The 18,671-nt window shown below is 41.3% G+C and overlaps 1 protein-coding gene and 1 pseudogene across 1 annotated transcript in view; one reads left to right on the top strand and one right to left on the bottom strand.

The window, feature by feature from the left end:
• LOC141075926 (uncharacterized) overlaps positions 1-18,671 on the bottom strand; it is a 206,757-nt gene that overhangs the window by 92,633 nt on the left and 95,453 nt on the right. The window lies entirely within an intron of this gene.
• LOC141075907 (uncharacterized) lies at positions 9,724-18,063 on the top strand (annotated as a pseudogene).

Raw genomic sequence — 18,671 nt, 5'->3', positions numbered from 1 at the left:
TGTGTCAAAACATAATTGACACACAATGCCAATCACAATGACAATCGAGTGACTCGATAATAAAGGAAATAAAATCCTGTGATTTGTTTGTGTTATGTAAAATCTCCTTTATTGCTGCTATGCCTTTATCATGGGGGATGCTGGTATATAGACTCTCAACATCAATAGATGCAAGGGAGAAATGTGGTTGCCAATGGAAATCTTTCAATTTTTTCAATAAATCTCCTGAGTCTTTTACAAAAGAGGGCACAGCTTTTAGTAAAGGTTTTAGTAGCCAGTCTAAGTATTGTGAAAGTGGTTCAGTCAAAGAGTTTTCCCCTGAAATTATAGGGCGACCCGGAGGCTCTTTTAAAGACTTGTGCACTTTTGGCACACTATACCAATAGGGAATTTCTGGGTATTCTGGAAAGTTTTTCTGCTCTCTTTTTTGATAATATCCCCAATTGAACATACTTTCTTAAAAGAGATCTTAATTTGTCCTTATATTTATGCAAAGGGTTGTCATTTAGCATACAGTAGGTATTACTATCATTCAAGTGATTTAGGGCATCTTGTATATAGTATGTCTTATCCAAAAGACCCAAATTTCCTCCTTTATCAGATCTCCTGAAAACAGTATCACTCCATCCCTTCATTTCTTGCAAAGCTTTCATCTCAGGTACTTTCAAATTTTTTTCTGACATGGGATAGAGTAAAGCTTCTACATCCTTGATGACCATATCATGGAAAAGATCGATACTGTTCCCAGGAGATATAGGAGGCATGAAATTTGATTTTATTCCTCCTTTAAAAGGTATTGGTATTTCTTTGTTGGAATTAACTGATTCCAGGGAGAAATCTGGTTCAGTTATACTCATTAACATTTCAACATCACTTAAGAATTGTCTGGGACAGATATCTGAATTTAGCATAAAGCCTAAAGGACCAATAGTTGGAGGTTTCTCACCTTCATGTATAGGAACAGAAACTGCAGCTGAAACACTGGAAAAATTTTTTTTAAGATGTAGCTTTCTTATACTTTTAAACAATTCAATCCTAAAATCGACATAATCAAATTTTTCTGGAATACAAAAATTTAAGCCTTTAGATAGAACTTCAGTATGTTCACTGGATAATTGGCGCTTTGAAAGGTTTATTATACGTAGATTGTCCATTGGAGGTGTTATTTCCTCCATGATACTTGCTTGCGTTTCTTTCCTTGATTTTGTAATTTTCCGGCCTCGTCTTGTTTTTTTCCTAAAGGGGGCGTATTATTAGAGGTAGAAGGAAAAGTAAGCATGCTTGAGTCCTCTCGATCGTCTGCAACACTTGCGTCCGAATCCGTGGTCCATCCTTCATAGTTATTTTTATGGTTATTTTCACTAGAAGGTTGAAACAAAAGCGCAATAGGGTCTTATCCGGGTAAAATGTTCAATTACTGAATGTATTAAACTCACCTTCTCAAAGATAAAATAAAGCTTGTATAGTAAGTCAGCCTGCTGCACGTCCAACGGTCCACAGCGGAACCGTACCACAGTTCAATAAGGAATAAATTCTTGGACTTTGAGTGCGCTGCCAGACGGATTCAATAACCACACAAGGTTAAAAAAGTTAACCCTTTAATCCCTACGCGTTTCGAAGCATAACGCTTCTTCTTCAGGGGTTGATACATGACTACAGAGAGCTGTCATCACATTTATACATACAGGATTCAAATTTGGCGCCCTCAGAGACACGAGGAGCGCCGCAAAGGTCAAAGATCAAAGTGATACAAGCGTCAAGAGTTCATAAAGGTTAAACATTCCCTAATTAAAAATAAATCTTTATTATGTTTTACAGATAAAAGAAAAAGAAGAAAAAGAAAAAGGATAACAAAAACTAAATAAAGAAAAACGAGAAAAAAATACATATATATGTAAAATGAACCCACGACGCAATGAAAAAAAGGGATCAAAGTCCAGCGAACACACCGCTACACCAGGGAGAGTGCCCGAATCCAAAAGAGAACTTACAATCCGACCACTGGTATGAGTCTCAAAAATAGACACCTATAAAAGTGATAATTAAATACTGAATGTGTATGCATGACCAAAAACACGCCAATGAAATTGATGTGAAAAAAATGAATAAATAAAAAAATATATAAAAATAAAATGTGTCACTAGTTATTTTATTTCAAATTCCATGAGAAATCCGTGGCGTGAGTTGGTAGACAAAAGGAAAAAAGGAAAAAAGAAAAAACCACAAATGGAAGAAACCAAGATCGCATACCGCTGAAGAAATGTTAAAAAAATATTATATATATATTAAAAAGAAGTCACCCAGAACAAGAACTGATTATGCATGCGTTTTGACGTAATTTTTACTTTTTATGTATTGTTTTCGTTCATATTCCATATAATGTGACATTGTTCTGGAAACTAAGGTGTTAATTTTCCCTTGGTTTTTTGGTCATTATTTTGCATTTTTTCGTTTCCTACAATTTTTTTCTGTTTGTCTGGTTCGTGTTATTGGAACCTTGCATCTCGAATAGACTGCTGAAATGAAATTAATAATGCGTTTTTCTGTTCAAAAAATTTTTTTTCATGCATACAGATTTTCTATAATAATCAGTTCTTGTTCTGGGTGACTTATTTTTAATATATATAATATTTTTTTAACATTTCTTCAGCGGTATGCGATCTTGGTTTCTTCCATTTGTGTTTTTTTCTTTTTTCCTTTTTTCCTTTTGTCTACCAACTCACGCCACGGATTTCTCATGGAATTTGAAATAAAATAACTAGTGACACATTTTATTTTTATATATTTTTTTATTTATTCATTTTTTTCACATCAATTTCATTGGCGTGTTTTTGGTCATGCATACACATTCAGTATTTAATTATCACTTTTATAGGTGTCTATTTTTGAGACTCATACCAGTGGTCGGATTGTAAGTTCTCTTTTGGATTCGGGCACTCTCCCTGGTGTAGCGGTGTGTTCGCTGGACTTTGATCCCTTTTTTTCATTGCGTCGTGGGTTCATTTTACATATATATGTATTTTTTTCTCGTTTTTCTTTATTTAGTTTTTGTTATCCTTTTTCTTTTTCTTCTTTTTCTTTTATCTGTAAAACATAATAAAGATTTATTTTTAATTAGGGAATGTTTAACCTTTATGAACTCTTGACGCTTGTATCACTTTGATCTTTGACCTTTGCGGCGCTCCTCGTGTCTCTGAGGGCGCCAAATTTGAATCCTGTATGTATAAATGTGATGACAGCTCTCTGTAGTCATGTATCAACCCCTGAAGAAGAAGCGTTATGCTTCGAAACGCGTAGGGATTAAAGGGTTAACTTTTTTAACCTTGTGTGGTTATTGAATCCGTCTGGCAGCGCACTCAAAGTCCAAGAATTTATTCCTTATTGAATAGTTATTTTTATGAGCCATGTTGTATCTCCGTTTTTTAGAAAAAGAGGAACGATTTTTATTCCAGGAAAAAATCATGTTATTTTCGTAGTCATTTTTATCTCGCAAAAACTTTTCTTTTTTCTTCTTCTTAATATCGATTTGTTGTAATATGAGTTTTTTATCCAATTTTTTGTAAAAATTTGTATTTTGGTTTTCTGTGTAGCGTGACTTTAATTCTGATTTCGCTTTCTCCAACTGTTCAGTCAGATGATCATACTCCTGCTCATTTTTCTCTGCTACCAATTGTAATAAATTGAGAGAACATTGGTGAAGGAGATCAGTCCATTTCTTTTGGAAAATAGGATCATCTTGAAATTGTGAAATTTCCTTGAAGATACGTAAACCTCTCGGGACTCTCTTGCATTCAGTGTATGATTTCAATGATTTTACAGTCCAGAATGATCGGATTTCTCTCTCAGCTAATGATTGTATTTTAAATTCAAGTGATCTTGTGCTGATAATATGCAGCTCTTCCTTACGATTGCACTCTGCAAAAAACTCCCCTGCATCCTCTCGTCCTGCTAAAAGTCCCTGTTCAACCGCATTCATATCAGAAAGCTCCATATTTTCGTCTGTGTCCATAGTATGGATAAAAAGTGAGTGAAATAAACCCTGTGCTCAGTTCAATTACACAAGTTGAATGATCCCAGCAAAGAGCAAACAGATGAACGGCATACTAGGGCACACAAATCACCACATTACCAGACGGAGCTATTTATCTGAAGTATTGCGGCATATGGTTCAGTCAAAAAACGGAGGTGCTTGCATGAAAAAACATGAATATTTCAATGTGAAGCAAAAAAAGAAGAAATATGCAGCACTCACCAATGTAGCTGAGTTTTGCAGGGATTGAAAAGGTCAATTTTCCACCTCAAGGAGGTAACTATGACAAAGCTTTATTGCAACAAGAAGCAAAATGGATCCTGAAAGCGAATGCACAAGGTCCTTTGGGACTAAATGACCGGATCGATCTATCAGTATTTTTATAAAAAATGTTATATAAAAAATTGTATGTAAAGTTATTTAGATTATCTTCCTATGATATTGTAAAAATATAGATTATCTTGTAAATCGATATGGAAAGATTTATTCTTTACTAGTATCTTGCACTTTGTATATTGTATAGCTATATATTTTTTTGTAAATGTTTGTTTCACAACTTGTTATGTATGTTAATTAGTAAGGTCTGTGATCCTATATAGGGAATGACCTTTAGCTAATCCCCTCACCTGGACCCGTAGAAGCGAGTAATGGTGAAACGGCCGATGTCCGGCACCTCCCTCCCCTAGCATTCCTCTAACGTCCTGCATGTCCACACATTTGATGGAATTTATGTGAAATAAAGACTCACAGTTTTTCAGCTATATCGGTGAGTGCTGCATATTTCTTCTTTTTTTGCTTCACATTGAAATATTCATGTTTTTTCATGCAAGCACCTCCATTTTTTGACTGAATCATATGCCGCAATACTTCAGATAAATAGCTCCGTCTGGTAATGTGGTGATTTGTGTGCCCTAGTATGCCGTTCATCTGTTTGCTCTTTGCTGGGATCAGACTACAGGGGAATGCAGATGCCCTGTCCAGAGTTCACTGTATGTCATGTGTCCACCCCCTTAGGGTTGAACATAGGAGGGAGGTACTGTATGTGGTACAGTAAAGGGTGTTTTACTGGATGGGAGATACATTTCTCCCAGCAGGTTAATGTTTGGCTGGGTTTTTCCCTAAAGGCAGAACCTGCGATGATGTCATGGTCACGTGATCATCAGCCCATGTGATGTTTACCTCACTTGTAGGAGGGGTTATGGGCTATGTAATGGAGGTTGATGTTTGGCACATGGTGAGTGTGTGTCTGGAAGTTACAGGACCTTGGCTGGACTTAGCCTGGACACGTACACAGGATCCCCGTGCTGCAGGACTATAGCAGCAAGACTCTCAACAACCATGGGAATGGCACCTGGCAGATGCCGCGGACCTGTCAGCCACTTAGTTAAGCCCGTCTCGTGCAAGTGGTGAGTATGGGACCAGTGGTTCTCCAAGCTGGAGTATATTTCTGTTTTTCCTTACTTTCTGTTAATCTGCTGTTTACAACGTGACATTAAACCACTGAAATTGGACTTTAAGCCTGTGTGTTGCCTCGTTATTGCAGCCCTGCCATTACCTACGAGTGAATCCCTACACCTCCTTAAAACTATTGCACAGAGTCTATTTGGTGGTCTTGTACAATGGTTTCTGGGTTTTGGGATAAGGTGAAGCGTCTGATAGCACAGATGTATGATGGACCGGTTGTTCTGGAACCTTCTACCCTTTTACTGGGAACCAGGCCTTCCCGGCTTCCAAAAAGCTTTCAGAAGCTAGTAAACTACTTATGTATGGCCACTAAAATCTACATTGCGGCAAAGTGGAAGTCGCCCTCACTGTCAATACAGTTGTGGCCAAAAGTATTGACACCTCTGCAATTCTGTCAGATAATACTCAGTTTCTTCCTGAAAATGATTGTAAACACAAATTCTTTGGTGTTATTATCTTCATTTAATTTGTCTTAAATGAAAAAACACAAAAAGAATTGTCCTAAAGCCAAATTGGATATAATTCCACACCAAACATAAAAAAGAAGGTGGACAAAAGTATTGGCACTGTTCGAAAAATCAAGTGATGCTTCTCTAATTTGTGTAATTAACAGCACCTGTAACTTACCTGTGGCACCTAACAGGTGTTGGCAATAACTAAATCACACTTGCAGCCAGTTGACATGGGTTAAAGTTGACTCAACCTCTGTCCTGTGTCCTTGTGTGTACCACATTGAGCATGGAGAAAAGAAAGAAGACCAAAGAACTGTCTGAGGACTTGAGAAACCAAATTGTGAGGAAGCATGAGCAATCTCAAGGCTACAAGTCCAGAATGTTCCTGTGTCTACCGTGCGCAGTGTCATCAAGAAGTTTAAAGCCCATGGCACTGTGGCTAACCTCCCTAGATGTGGATGGAAAAGAAAAATTGACAAGAGATTTCAGCGCAAGATTGTACAGATGTTGGATAACATGACTAACATCCAAACAAGTTCAAGCTGCCCTGCAGTCCGAGGGTACAACAGTGTCAACCCGTACTATCCGTCGGCATCTGAATGAAAAGGGACTGTATGGTAGGAGACCCAGGAAGACTCCACTTCTTACCCCGAGACATAAAAAAGCCAGGCTGGAGTTTGCCAAAACTTGCCTGAAAAAGCCTAAAACGTTTTGGAAGAATGTTCTCTGGTCAGATGAGACAAATGTAGAGCTTTTTGGGCAAAGGCATCAACATAGTGTTTACAGGAGAAAAAAAGAGGCATTCAAAGAAAAGAACACGGTCCCTACAGTCAAACAGGCGGAGGTTCCCTGATGTTTTGGGGTTGCTTTGCTGCCTCTGGCACTGGACTGCTTGACCGTGTGCATGGCATTATGAAGTCTGAAGACTACCAACAAATTTTGCAGCATAATGTAGGGCCCAGTGTGAGAAAGCTGGGTCTCCCTCAGAGGTCATGGGTCTTCCAGCAGGACAATGACCCAAAACACACTTCAAAAAGCACTAGAAAATGGTTTGAGAGAAATCACTGGAGACTTCTAAGGTGGCCAGCAATGAGTCCAGACCTGAATCCCATAGAACACCTGTGGAGAGATCTAAAAATGGCAGTTTGGAGAAGGCACCCTTCAAATATCAGGGTCCTGGAGCAGTTTGCCAAAGAAGAATGGTCTAAAATTCCAGTAGAGCATTGTAAGAAACTCACTGATGGTTACCGGAAGCGGTTGGTCACAGTTATTTTGGCTAAAGGTTGTGCAACCAAGTATTAGGCTGAGGGTGCCAATACTTTTGTCTGGCCCATTTTTGGAGTTTTGTGTGAAATGATCAATGTTTTGATTTTTGCTTCATTCTCTTTTGTGTTTTTTTCATTTAAGACAAATTAAATGAAGATAATAATACCAAAGAATTTGTGTTTGCAATCATTTTCAGGAAGAAACTGAGTATTATCTGACAGAATTGCAGGGGGTGTCAATACTTTTGGCTACAACTGTATCTATGAACGACATTATGTTATTCTCATTTGTGGCCCCAGCGTTTCTTATAGAATAAATCCCTTTCTCAGACAGTCCTGTAGTAATTACTTTGTTCTCACGGTTTGTAGGAGGGTTCGTTATCAGTATAAGTGCGAGAGATGAGAGACCGACGACTGCAGTTTTACCCTGTGTGTCCAGCGTCAGTTTTACAGTGTGAGAGATGCGGGGTCTGTGACCAAAGCTGGGGGTATACGGGTGTATACAGGATACATAGGGGTCTGTGACCGAAGCTGGGGGTATACGGGTGTATACAGCATACATAGGGGTCTGTGACCGAAGCTGGGGATATACGGGTGTATACAGCATACACAGAGGGGTCTATGACCGAAGCTGGGGGTATACGGGAGTATAAAGAGCACACTGAGGGGGTCTGTGACCAAAGCTGGGGGAATACAGGTGTATACAGCGTACACTGAGGGGTCTGTGACTGAAGCTGGGGGTATACGGGTGTATACAGCGTACACAAGGGTCTGTGACTGAAGATGGGGGTGTACAGAGTACACAGAGGGGTCCACACAAAAGCAGCTTCGCTCAGTACACCTCGTACACACACAGCTCCGCTACGTACACTCGTACACACGCGGCTCCGCTCCGTACACCTCATACACACGGCTCCGCTCCGTACACCTCGAACACGCGTGGCTCCGCTCCGTACACCTCGTACACGCGCGGCTCCGCTCCGTACACCTCGTACACGCGCGGCTCCGCTCCGTACACCTCGTACACGCGCGGCTCCGCTCCGTACACCTCGTACACGCGCGGCTCCGCTCCGTACACCTCGTACACGCGCGGCTCCGCTTCGTACACACAGGCCTCCGCTCCGTACACCTCGTACACACACGCGGCTCCGCTCCGTACACCTCGTACACACATGGCTCCGCTCCATACACCTCGTACACACATGGCTCCGCTCCGTACACCTCGCACACACACGGCTCTGCTACATCCACCCTGTAAACCCCTCCTGACCCCACACATAAACTTCCCCTCATCCAGCACCATGACAACCAGCACAGCAGAGTCCTGCACACACTGAGGTCCCTGATCATGTGACCCCTGACTCCTCCCCTCCTGTGACCTCATCACAGGTCCTGTGCGCACAGAGCAGCTGTAGAAATCTCCGGCCTCGGGGGTCTCACCAGACTTCGCTCTTTTCTTGCAGGGGGCGCAGTGGATTTCATCCTGGATCCATAGAGCTGAATAGAGGAGCGATGTTCCTTCAGTCTGATGGGAATTGATGGTGACGTTTGTCCAACGTCCACGTTACTGAGTAAATCCCCCCAGGACTGCAGCCGGTAAAGACCCCGATATCCACAGGTGTCCCCTTTAATTGGGGGAAAGGGATAGAAAAGCCTCTTATCCCGAGGGGAAACCCTGTACATGGAGACATCGGCCTCAGATCTCTCCTGTCCTGTTCTTCCAGAAAAGCCTCAAACTTCTGTGTGTGACTCAGAGCTGAGATCTAACGTGAGAGAAGATTCCAGTGCGGGGAAGACGGGAAACCTTCATATAGACGGCCGGTGGGGATGGAGGCAGTGACCGACTCTGGCCAAATCTGTCTCTAGAGCCGCAGTAGAAGATGAAGATGTCGTCCTCATCATGAAGGAGTTATTTCTCATGTCGCGTGTAATGAATCTCTCCTGCAGTATTGCTAATGCCGATTCCAGTGTCGGTAATGAGATGAGAATTAGCGTTATGGAAGATGAGTCTATGAGGAACGTGTTCAGCTGCCGACTCCGAGGAGGAAACTGCTTGTTGTCTGTGGCCTAAATATATGTTTTATTAGTAGATGTCAGGGAAGAAAACTAAACCCTGTAAGATAATAAATCTCCTCATATGTTTCCCTTATTATCTCCAGTAATTGTATTATTACACAGGATTCTTATGATGTTACATCGGATCATCTTCTTCTCATTCAGGTGTCTACAATATCGGATCCTCTCAGTGAAGATCTTCTACAGAAGATAATTTTCCTGATTTACCCATCAAGGATGGATATGGACAGAGACAAGATGGCGGAGAGGATATTACACCTCACCCTAGAGATCCTCTTCCATCTCACTGGAGAGGTGAGAGATTCTGATGACGTCACATTACATCATTCTTATCTATGGGAATAACAGATGGACAGAACTGGAGAGGTGAGGACTCTGGAAATGTCTGGAGTGAGATTTATTAATGTGTCTCTCCATTACCAGGATTACACAGTGGTGAAGAAGACCTCTAGTGACCGCTGTCAGGACCCTGTGTCTGAGGGATGTGGAAGACCCCTGAGCCCAATCACGGGGCCTCCACCTCACCCCCTGATCCATGAGGACATCAATGACCAGAAGATCCTAGAACTCACCTACAAGATGATTGAGAGAGGAGAGACTGCTGGGAATGCTGGGACATTATACAGTAACGCTATGAAGGGATCGGGGGATGACGGTATCATTGTATGTGTCAGGTTCCTATAAGGTGTCAGGATGTCGCTGTCTATTTCTCCATGGAGGAGTGGGAGTATTTAGAAGGACACAGAGATCTGTACAGGAACGTCATAATGGAGGTTCCCCAGCCCCTCACATCTCCAGGTAATAGACAGGACTAAATACACACGGCCTATAATTATCTGTATGTAGAGAATGAATTCAGTCCCTGTATGTGTTTCCTCCAGATCTATCCAGTAAGAGGACAACACCAGAGAGATGGCCCCGTCCTCTTCTTCCACAGGACTGGAAACAAGAAGATCCCAGTGTTCCTCAGGATCATCAGGTAGATGGAGAGGTGTCAGGAGATCTCCCCTATGATGTGTAGACGGCTGTGAAGGTCTTGTGCTCAGTCTTGTTTTATCCACCAGTATTATATGTTTTATACTTGTGTAATGAGAACGGTGGAGATGGCAGGATTAGAGCTGATCATAGATGGGACTTCTCCATCTGTCTGTGACTTTTACAATATTTGTTTCAGGGTGAAGATCTGACCCATATTAACACTACAGAGACATATGTGAGGGGTGATGAGCGGTGTAAAGAGGAGATTCCCACATATGACTACCCAGGTGAGTAGTAACCACTGAATGCAGAGAAGTCACAGATTCCTCTCAGTCACCGGCTGTGGCTGCTTTATCGGTGGTGTAGTCCGGCCGTATTACCATGATCACCATTTTGCCTCTAGACCACAATATTCTCCTCCACCCAAAACTGTTCAAATGACTTTGGGCAGTGAAAGCCCTTTTCTATAGAACTTACAACCAATTACATTGTTTTTGATCCTAAGGAATTCAGATTACTGCACAATCTCTCCTGAAATGGGGAGCAATATTATTTTCTCTAATCTTCTGCTCAGGATCCATAGTAGCTCCAATGGTCCACCATAACTGAGGGCAACTCTGGTTTACTGTTGTGTAATCTGTATTTGTAGTTTTCAGTTAATGAGATTCTCGTGCTCTGGGGCGGGGCTGTGGGTGGGGCTGTGGGCAGGGCTTTATGTGGTGCTCTGATTACATATTCCTCTGTATTGGCTTATGACAGGTCGCTGATCCCTCACTGACCTGCCCCCATTATTACATAATGCATATAATAGCATTGATATTATTGGTGATAATGCCTATAATATTGTGGCTATTGTGAGGCTTAGAAAAAAATTACATCCAGCACAATGTCACCGGTGATGGCGGCGCCTGCACAGTAGCCTCTATATCAACTATATGAATTTTTTTTTGTTAGGAAGTTATAAGGGTTAAAAGTTGACCAGCAATTTCTGATTTTTACAACAAGATTTACAAAACCATTTTTTTAGGGACCACCTCACATTTGAAGTGAGTTTGGGGGTCAATATGACATAAAATGCCCAAAAGTGACACCATTCTAAAGAGTGCACCCCTCAAGGGGCTCAAAACCACATTCAATAAGTTTATTAACCCTTCAGGTGCTTCACAGGAATGAATGGAATGTGGAAGGAAAAAATATACATTTACTTTTCTTTCACAAAAATTTTCATTTAGACCTAATTATTTTTTACTTTCACAAGGGTAACAGGAGAAAATGGACGATACATTTTGTTTTGCAATTTCTCCTGAGCACGCCGATACCCCATATGTGGGGGAAATCTACTGTTTGGGCACACGGCAGGGCTCGGAAGGGAAGAAGCGCCATTTGACTTTTTGAATGTAAAATATGCTGTAATAATTAGTGGTTGCCATGTCGTGTTTGTCGAGCCCCTGATGTGCCTAAATAGTAGAAACTCCCAAAAAGGGACCCCGTTTTTTAAACTAGACCCCTTAGGGAACTTATCCAGATGTGTATGGAGCACCTTGAACCCACAGGTGCTTCACAGACGTTTATAACATGGCGCCATGCAAATAAAAAAGAAAATAAGATTTTTCACAAATCTTTTTAGCCCCATATTTTGCATTTTCATAAGGGTAACAGGAGAAATTGCTCCATACAATTTGTTGTGCAATTTCTCCTGAGCACGCCGATACCCCATATGTGGGAGAATACTACTGCTTGGGCGCATGGCAGAGCTTGGAAGGGAAGGAGCGCCATATTGGAGAGCAGATTTTGCCGGAATTGTTTGTGGGTGACATGTCACATTGTCGGAGCCCCTGAGGTGCCAGAACAGCATAAGCCCCAAAAGTGACTGCATTTTACCAAATACTTCCCTGAATGAATTCTTCTAGTGGTGCAGTGAGCATACTGACACCACCGCTGCTCCATAGAAAATTATACCATTGGGCAGTGAAGAAGAAATAATGACATTTTTACAATTAAAATGTTGTTTTAACCCCAGATTTTACATTGGAAAATAGGTAGATAGGTAAATGGTCACTACACCCATAGATGAATTCCCTCCTGAAGTGACCCCATTTTGGAAATGACACCCCTCTGGGAATTCATCTATGGATATAGTGACCATTTTCACTACATGGATGATTTCCAGAAACTCGTAGAAGTTTCAGAGCAAAAATTGCAAAAATATCATTGTAGTGCCCAATATATTGTGCCGAGCTTGTGTCTCTGGAGACCTCCCCCCACCTACCCCCGGAAATTGTTATTTCAGCTCTACTCAAATGTGTCTGTCACTAAATAAACCAAATGCTTGAATGTCAAAACAGTTCAAAAACGTGGTTCTGTGTGGAAGATTGTAAAGCCGTCATGGAGGCATAAGGCTGGCAGTGATGGGCATTGTGGGTAATAATAGCGGGGATCATGCCTCATTCCTCTCTAGGAACATACACGACATCTTCTCTGGGGGTTCTTTCTTGTTTCAGTTACTGGGATGAGTGCAATAAAATGTCGCTCAGTGAGTCTTCTGACATCTTCACATTCTAAAGGATTGGCGGGGACAACATTTTGAAAAACAAGATTTTCAGTGACCTTTTCCTGATAATCAAGGAAAGTATCTGCATTTCCGGCTTTTTTGTATAACACAAAAGAATTATATGTGGCCACCTGAAACAAATACATGACTAACTTTTTATACCAGATATGATTTTCTTGATACCTGGTATGGCTGTAGAACCTGATCTGCAAGGTCCACACCCCATATATTTGTTGTAGTCAGTGACAGACACAGGTTTTGGAGTAGTGGATCCCTGTTGGTCTGCAGTGGCCCTTGTGGCATCTGTGTGGATCGAGCTCAGGATAAAAATATCTTTTTTATCCTTATACTTAAGGACAAGCAGCTCTTCATTGTCTAAAGCCCATGACTGCCCCTTTCGGAGCTTTTTGCTGACCAATGATTGTGGAAACCCCTGACGGTTTTTGTGAATGGTCCCACAAGCCCCTATGTTATGTACAATCAGACTTTTAAATAGAGGTATGCTGGTGTAGTAGTTGTCAACATACAGATTGTTGCCTTATTGTAAAAATGGAGTTATCAGCTCCCAAACCATTTTTCCAGATGTCCCCAGATAAGTAGGGCATCCTGGTGGGTTTAGTTCGCTGTCTTTCCCCTCATAAATGTGAAAAGCTGATGTGTATCTGGTTGAACTCTCGCACATTTTATAGAGCTTTATTCCGAACCTTGCCCTCTTAGAAGGAATAAATTGCTCGAGGTGCAGTCTTCCTTTGAATTTTGCAATGGACTCATCAATGGAAATGTTTTCTGTTGGGGTGTAGAGCTTTAAGAACTTTTCTGTCAAGTCTTCGATGATGGGTCTGATTTTGAATAGTCTGTCATGTTCTGGGACATTTCTGGGCAGGCATTGACTATTGTCATTAAAATGCCAAAATCTCATGAGCATTTGATAACAGGTCCTAGGAAGAACGGCAGGAAATATAGGGGTGGCTTGAACAGGGTGGTTGGACCAATAGGACAGAATGGTCATTTTTTTAACAAGCCCCATAACGACTGTAAGTCCTAAAAATGTTTTCATTTCTAGGACATTAGTTGGTTCCATAAATTTGACCTAGCATAATAGGATTGTGGATTCTGGCTGATGAATTGGGATGCATATAAATTTGTAGGACAATATGCTGTAGCAAGCTATCTGTCATAAACAAATTAAAAAAATAATTGGTCCAAAATTTTCCACCTCCACATTTATACCAGGAATGGCATTAAAATTAGAGATAAATGGAGTAGCCGAATCCGAAGCCTCCCATCTGGGAAATGCTACATCAAGAGGCAAAGCCCCTTGGACATTGGTGTGCGCCAATTCACGAGCACTAGGGACAGCGCTAGTACTGGGCATTGTTCCCTGAGTTGGAGACTTTTCTCCAGAAGCGCTATTTGTCCTTCTTGTTGTACTGGTCCTTGTGTGTGAGGATGGACCAGAATCACTGCTCATTTCTGAGCTATCACTGTCACTGCTACTAAAGCCCTCGAAATCCACATCACCATCTGACACTGCAGTTTCTTCGCTATCAGAACATAAAAGTGCATAAGCCTCCTCTGCACTATAATACTGACCGGCCATTTTATTCGTTTTTATTTTTTTACCGGAAATTGAAAACTACGACGTGACCAAATAATTTGGGAAGCATTTGAGAAAAGCCTAATTCTTAGCCTACCCCTAACTTTAGCCCCAACACTAACCCTAACTATAGCACTAACCCTAACATGCCTTATCTGTTTTTTACTTTATAGCACAATCGCTGACTGACACAGCTGTTGGCAGCAGCACTTGTAACACTGCTTCTCCTCTAATCTCTCACTGACAGGAGATCTGAGGAGAAACAGCGTTTTTATGGGGCAGATCACCCGGGAAAGTTCATTGCTGCAACAAACTTTCCCAGTGATTTGACTCATTGGCTGGTGTGACGCTGACGTCATCAGGACCTGAACCAATCAGATCTCAATGAGGTCGAGGGTCACAGGATGTGTTGTGCGGCGAAATCCCCTAGTTATAAGGTATGTGGGGTCCCGATGAGCACAAAACTGCCGACCGTAGACAAACGTCCGCGCTGCACAAAGCCCTGCTAGCGCCGATGTTTATCTAACGTTGGTGGTCACGAAGCGGTTAAGTTAAGGGTACAATCATTTCTGTCCAGGCCTATTTCATGAGTTTTATTTTTTTTTTAATTCTGTGGAAGCATGGTTGAAAAGCAATGTCTGACTTTCATTTGTTCATTTTCATAGATTTTTTTATTTATTATTACTTTTGTCAGATTCAAGTTATTTCTGTGACCATTGTGGGTTTTTCTGTCATTAAACGAGGGGTACCAACAATTTAGACCACGTGTGTAGGAGGATTGAATATTTTGACTCCACGGCCACTTTCTGGAAATTAACACACAGTGGATGTTGGAGTGAAAATTACACATTTGCCATTTTCTTACCCAGCACATAGTGCCCAGATTGTGCTCCAGGAGACACACACCACAAATTAAGTGGGTTCTTCTCACTATAATATTGCTAAATACAGGGATCCTAAATGTTGTTTGCGCACACTGCAAGACTCCGAAGTGAGTGCGGATTTTGCTGGATTGGTTTATAGAAACCTTGTTGCTTTTCAACAGCCTTTGAGCCACTAATAGTGCGGGAACCTCTGTTTTTCCATTGACAGATGATGGACCTGAGTGGGGACTTGTTTTTTGTGAGATGAGAATTGGTATTATTTTCGCCTACATAACATTGATTGGTTTCTTTATATTTGATATTTGGGAGGCAGAATGAACAAACAGTTGAACACCGCACACTACTGGCTCATCCAGCAAGGTTTTCTATTAGACTGTGAACTGTCATTGTCTTGGTAAATAATTAAAGTTTTTACATAGCTTGCCATTTTTATGTACAGTTTAAGTAGAAATGTTCAAAAATATTAAACTCAAGGATATTTTATTAAAAATAATTGTTTTTTTATCTTAGCAGATGACTGTACCAGGAGATCAGAGGGACAGCTGACATCTTCAAGTTTTAAATCTCATGATCTTGAGATCCTACAAGATACAACTGAAGTGAATGCCATTACTCCAGATATACCATCATCCATTCACAGCAAAGATCTGTCATCTGATCCTATGAAACAGGTCCCATCTTCTGATTCATTACTGACTACTAAGAAAAATCAAAGTCACAAAAGAGGCAATGAAAAACAAACTGCTCCTAAGGCAAAGAAGCTTTTTTCATGTTCAGAATGTGGGAAATGTTTTACACGTAAATCACTGCTTGTTGCTCACCATAGAACTCACACAGGGGAGAAGCCTTTTTCATGTTCAGAATGTGGGATGTATTTTGCACGTAAATCACTGCTTGTTACTCACCATAGAACTCACACAGGGGAGAAGCCTTTTTCCTGTTCAGAATGTGGGAAATGTTTTAATCAGAAATCGGTTCTTGATAGACACCGGAGAGCTCACACAGGAAAGAAGCCTTTTTCCTGTTCAGAATGTGGGAAATGTTTTAATGAGAAATCTAATTTTGTTACACACCACAGAATGCACACAGGGGAGAAGCCTTTTTCCTGTTCAGAATGTGGGAAATGTTTTGCACGTAAATCACTGCTTGTTGCTCACCATAGAACTCACACAGGGGAGAAGCCTTTTTCCTGTTCAGAATGTGGGAAATGTTTTAATCAGAAATCGGTTCTTGATAGACACCGGAGAGCTCACACAGGAAAGAAGCCTTTTTCCTGTTCAGAATGTGGGAAATGTTTTACACATAAATCAGATTTTGTTACACACCATAGAACGCACACAGGAGAGAAGCCTTTTTCATGTTCAGAATGTGGGAAATGTTTTCACAAAAAAATCACTTTTTCTTATTCACCATAGAACTCACACAGGAGAGAAGCCTTTTTCCTGTTCAGAATGTGGGAAATGTTTTAACAAGAAATGGCATCTTGTTAGTCACCAGAGAACTCACACGGGGGAGAAGCCATTTTCCTGTTCAGAATGTGGGAAATGTTTTAACCAGAAAAGGAATCTTAATGAACACCAAAGAACTCACACAGGAGAGAAGCCTTTTTCCTGTTCAGAATGTGGGAAATGTTTTAACCAGAAATGGCATCTTGATCGCCATCAGAGCAGTCACACAGGGGAGAAACCTTTTTCCTGTTCAAAATGTGGGAAATGTTTTAACCAGAAAGGGAATCTTAATGAACACCAAAGAACTCACACAGGAGAGAAGACTATTTCATGTTCAGAATGTGGGAAATGTTTTAACCAGAAAGGGAATCTTGATATACACCAAAGAACTCACACAGGGGAGAAGCCTTTTTCCTGTTCAAAATGTGGGAAATGTTTTAACCAGAAAGGGAATCTTAATGAACACCAAAGAACTCACACAGGAGAGAAGCCTTTTTCCTGTTCAGAATGTGGGAAATGTTTTAACAAGAAATGGCATCTTGTTAGTCACCTGAGAACTCACACGGGGGAGAAGCCATTTTCCTGTTCAGAATGTGGGAAATGTTTTAACCAGAAAAGGAATCTTAATGAACACCAAAGAACTCACACAGGAGAGAAGCCTTTTTCCTGTTCAGAATGTGGGAAATGTTTTAACCAGAAATGGCATCTTGTTAGTCACCAAAGAACTCACACGGCGGAGAAGCCATTTTCCTGTTCAGAATGTGGGAAATGTTTTAACCAGAAATGGCATCTTGATCGCCATCAGAGCAGTCACACAGGGGAGAAACCTTTTTCCTGTTCAAAATGTGGGAAATGTTTTAACCAGAAAGGGAATCTTAATGAACACCAAAGAACTCACACAGGGGAGAAGCCTTTTTCATGTTCAGAATGTGGGAAATGTTTTGCACATAAATCACTGCTTGTTACTCACCATAGAACTCACACAGGAGAGAAGACTTTTTCCTGTTCAGATTGAGGGAAATATTTTATCCGGAAAGAGAATCTTGTTAGACATCAGAGCAGTCACACAGGGGGGAAGCCTTTTTCCTGTTCAGAATGTGGGAAATGTTTTGCACGTAAATCACTGCTTGTTACTCACCATAGAACTCACACAGGGGAGAAGCCTTTTTCCTGTTCAGATTGTGGGAAATATTTTAACCGGAAAGGGAATCTTGTTAGACATCAGAGCAGTCACACAGAGAAGCCTTTTTCATTTTCTTAATGTGGGAAATATTTTACTTGGAAATCAACTGTTAATAAACATCAGAGATGTCACATAGGGGAGAAGCCTTTTTTATGTTCATAATGGTGAAATAGTTTTAACGGCGAGTACTCCGGCAGCTGTGCTCTGCTTGTGAGCAACGCATTATGTCCCTGCCATGTGCTGCTTACAAGCATAAAGCAGTTGCTGGTATCAGGGCAGGATTCAGCAAGGGAGCGCCGGGTAGGTAAGTGTAATGCTTTTTTCTTAATGTTTTGTGATGGGGCCATGGATACCAGGATGGGGGCCAATTATAAGGATTGGGCTATGCATAGCAGGACTGGAATGGGGGGCCAGTCATACCCGAATAGTGATGGTGCCCTGCATACCAGGATAAGGATGGGGGCCAAGCATACTACGATGAGATGGGGCACTGCATACCAGGAGCGGGATGGGGCCAATCATGCCACAATAGGATGGGACCCTGCATACTAGGATAAGGATGGGCCCATGCATACTAGGATAGGGATGAGGGATCTATGTATACCAGGGTAGGGATGAGGAGGCCATGTGTATCAGAATAGGGATGAGGGGACCATATATACCAGGATAAGGGATATTAAGTACAGAATTAACCACATTTTTTGCTTCAATTTTTTTTTCCTAATTTCCTCTAAACCTAGGTG

This window comes from Dendrobates tinctorius, unplaced genomic scaffold, assembly GCF_039654945.1.
Source record: "Dendrobates tinctorius isolate UK_male_01 unplaced genomic scaffold, ASM3965494v1 ptg000380l, whole genome shotgun sequence".
Classification (NCBI taxonomy): Eukaryota; Metazoa; Chordata; class Amphibia; order Anura; family Dendrobatidae; genus Dendrobates; species Dendrobates tinctorius.
Note: the sequence above shows the minus strand (reverse complement) of the source record. Positions and strands in the feature narration are given on the sequence as shown.